Raw genomic sequence first — 4403 nt, 5'->3', positions numbered from 1 at the left:
GCATATATTATACATTACAAACCATAACCATTATTTTTGTTACAAGCTTAAGACAATAAAAAGAAGATTAACGTTTAGCGATAATCTTCGACTTACAAACTTTACAAATGATGACAACAACACGGTTTCTAACATATTTTACAATGCAACATCTCGGATATGCAGTTTTATTTTTGACACAAACATGCGTACGCAAGATCCTGGTTAGATCCAACATGATACAGCGGAAGCTTTAGAAATCACCTGAGAATAGACATGTTTTAAAAAGGTCAACATAAAGTTGGTGAGATATAGGTTTAATGCCGGCAGCAATATATATATATATAGACCACAAGATTTCGTATATAAACAGTTTAATAAAAGTATTCTAAGTGGTTGAGCACTCGGTAACCATACTTAACATTTTCACGTCGCATATTCCCTTTAATATGAAATCTTACTACACCGTACCAAGTGTAGTCACAAAACGAAGTACTGTGCAACCGTTGAATACTGGTCGTCCAGTCCGGTTGGGGTTGTCAGGCCCGATAGATCTATCAACAGGATTCGCGTTTACAATACCGCTGTAAATATTAGTTACCAAGCTACAGGGAAGTATGCCAGTGGTACAACTCAACGTAGAATATATTTTTCAGTTACTTGTGTCCATAATGTAAAACATAAAATACATGTATTCTCATCCCGAAATATTTAGAGTTTAAAAGTGGGACTATATACTCACTTTTGTCTTGATGATATAAATAATTTGACTCGGTCTTCCGGTTGATATCACGAACCTATCCATATATAATATATCAATATGTTTTCATTTTAAACAAACGTTATATATATATACTTGTTATACTTTTAATACTTTGAATATTTCCTTAGTCCGAAGTTAGCAGTCCGAGGTTAGCAATTCAATTTTTAATGGTTCATTTTTAGATGTTTAATATACCCGCAATGAATAAATACAACCCCCAACGAAATAAATAAAACTCCCGTAAAACCCCATCATAAATGTATTGGTCGAGATTAATCTTGACCCATGGTACCGGTGTTGTCAAATGACGTGTTGCGTACAATCATGGGATCTTATGATTAATCTTCTCGTGTTGCTTACGGGTGATCCTGAACCATATGAAATTGAATTATGAGTACATATATATAAAATATCATGTTATCTTAGAAGTATGTGATTTTATGTAAATTTTTCCAATGAATCCCGAAGTCATTTAAGCCTTGGATAACCAATTTTGTTTCGGTCATAGTTTCTTCGTTACAAGTCCGTTTTCGTTGATTCAACTTGCCATCTCCTTGGATCGAGTCCCTCTTTAAGACTATGAACTGTAAATACCTTAGTTTGTATTCAAAATCACACGGCATAGGTCAAACTTTAGTGAAACTTATGAAGTTAATCATTTTCGTTACAACAAAATCATTTAATGACCATTTTTCTAAAAATACCTATACTTTGAAAAACCAAGTTTTACCTTGTTAAATTAGCATATACATAAGTTATATTACAGGTCTTGAAGTTTTTTAAAAGTTAAGTTAGAAGGATCTATTTAGTTTGCAAACAAGTTTGAAAACATTCAAACTATGTTCTTGTTGTTAAACTTGTATACCACAAAATATGATAGCTATATATATATGAATCGAATAAGGTTATGAACATATATTCTACCTCAAGTTCCTTGGATGAAGTTGCTGTAAAAGAGAAGTAAGAAGCTAGAATCAAAAGGGTGATAGAAGTGGATGAAAGATTGGAAGTAAGTTGGTGTTCTTGGAGGGTTTTCTTGAAGTGTTTTTGTATGGTTTTCTTATGGTGATTTAGTATGGTTTTTGAAGCTAGATCTTCAAGGTTATGAGCTGAGGTGGTTAAGGTGTTTTAGGGTTCATAAGTATGTGTGTGTTTTGGCTAGATACTTGGAGTAAAATGAATCAAAAATGGGTTACTCCTAACCCTTTAAAAAACGTGAATGGGGGAGTATGGAGACAAAATTTCAAGTGATAATTTTATGTATCTAGTCCTAATTGCTTCCAAGTTCAATTACCTAGCCCTCATGGCATGAATAATGGCTGGTTAGGTGGTGATTTTGATGTGTATTTACTATTAGTAAATACGTATAGAAGCTTGGTATGATACGAGTACAAATACTCTAGGTATACGTATAGAAATTTTGTGAAAAATGGAATGAGGATTCAAATATAGCTATCTTTTGTGAATACACTTATATGATTTTATGTATTTAAGTTCTTAAAAGTGATTAAATACATTACTTATACGATATATGTATAAACATTATAAGTCTTAAGTATTTATGTCAAATAACGTTACGTATAGTTATCGTTTTGAAAACTTAAGTTAGTAGTTTCAAAATACACATATAACTTGTTGTTATTAATACAAAATGAGATATTAAAACATTTATTAATCATGTTAAATATGTATATATACATTTATATACACAAACGTACAATTATCATATATTGTATAGTTCGTGATATCATCGGTCAAACTAGACGGTCAAACGTTGTGTAAAACTCTTTTCGGAAATATAAATCTCGACAATTTGGATTGCTTATCATGTTGGCAAGGTTTAATTTATGTAAATATTAATCTTATAAGTATAGAATGATCGAAAAAGTGCGGGTCGTTACAAATTAAATGGTTAATTAATAAATTTATCAATCCAAATTAATTTGGAGATTTGTGTTTTATTAAAAGACAATTTTTTGACTTGTGGACCAAGTTCAAAAGCCACCTACACGGAAACATAAAATTGGAATGGATCTTGTCAAATTTTAACACCACAGACTTTGGTGTCGAATTCATAATCTATTTATTTGTATACATGGCTCATATTTTTTTGGCTAATCCAAAGTTACGAATAAAAATAATAAAACAAAAGAATTCATATTCTTTGTTTTTGATAACATCCTCTGCAATAGAAACAAAACCCCACAAATTAGTTAATGGTTTTATTATATATGGTTTCTGCATAATCAAAACAATACATTTTCATATTAGCAAAATGTAATACGGAGTATTATTAATTTAATAAATATAATTTGATTATATTAATAAGTTACTTGAGTATGGACTAGCATCCATTGTCGTTGTTTGAAAGTGTAGTGGACTATCCAAAGAGATGATCATACTTTTGGTCATAGGTTTCTCTCCAACAAGGTGTTCGTTTCAACCTTCTCGTGGACGTCAATTCAGAAAGGTATATCGTTTTATTCACTTTGTGTTTTTATATTCATGACAATTATTAGTGGTGTAACTGGATCGATGGGACGGTTTAATCGTGTGAATGTTTTATTAAATAAGTGGTTATTTAATCTTGTAAATTTTGTTTATAAAAATAATAAAAGATTATTATTTTAATTATCCGTTGCGTTAATCTGAATTATTAAAAGTATACACGATTTTCCATCAGTGGTATCAGAGCCGCTTTTACACCGTCTTAATTATAGCGTGATTTTCTTAGATCTAGCTTTGTGGTGTATTGTTAAAAGTCAAAACCTTTATGGTTTTGAAAGTCAACTTTGTTGATTACCTCATGACGCACAAATAAGATCTGAAGAAATCCACTCTTTAAATTTTGAATTTAATAGTTATGGCTTGGATAATTGTTGGTTATTAGTATTTAATTTGTTCCATGGTTATACACATGCATTATAACCATGGACAAGCCATATATAGGTTTAATAATCTTGTTATTAAATTGTGATTGCATACATAGCCCATAATGTATGATTGTTGTGATTGTTGGTTACGACAATTTTATGCCATGTTGTTTTTGATTTATTTGGAGGCTAAAGAAGCCAGAGTTGTATTTTATTTATTTTCAATTTCATAGTATTGTATTTAGGTTTATTTCAAATTGTAAAAGTATTAGATTAATTGTATTTTTCAATTTTAAATAAATGTAACAAGATGAAGATTGAAGATAAAGATTCAACACGGAGTTGGCTTAGTAGATGGTGATTAGATCAAGTTAACAACGATGGTGTTTGACATGTTTTCACTTGGTTCTTGAATCAAGTGGGAGCTTTGATTGTCCTTAGTTTGACCTCTTGATCCCATGTCGGCTCATGGGATCAAGCATAGGATTTTTGGGCTAGGATATGTATGTGTATGTATGCATGGTTGTGTTTTATTTTACGCATTTATATTTAATTATTGATTATAATATATACTAAATGTTTTTGATGAAAACATCAAATAAAATCGGTAACGAGTTTCAAAGATTAAAATTGATGATTTTAAAAAGTTAAACTCTAACGAGTTTAAAGTTAAATGTTTTTTGAAACTCAAATAATATATATGGGCGACATCTTTTAAAACTGTTTTAAAACGATACATGTTTGTGTATTTGTTATTTTTTATACTAGAAATTAAATAACAAACTGTA

This window comes from Rutidosis leptorrhynchoides, chromosome 2 (genome assembly GCF_046630445.1).
Source record: "Rutidosis leptorrhynchoides isolate AG116_Rl617_1_P2 chromosome 2, CSIRO_AGI_Rlap_v1, whole genome shotgun sequence".
NCBI lineage: Eukaryota > Viridiplantae > Streptophyta > Magnoliopsida > Asterales > Asteraceae > Rutidosis > Rutidosis leptorrhynchoides.
This window is presented reverse-complemented; position numbering follows the sequence as displayed.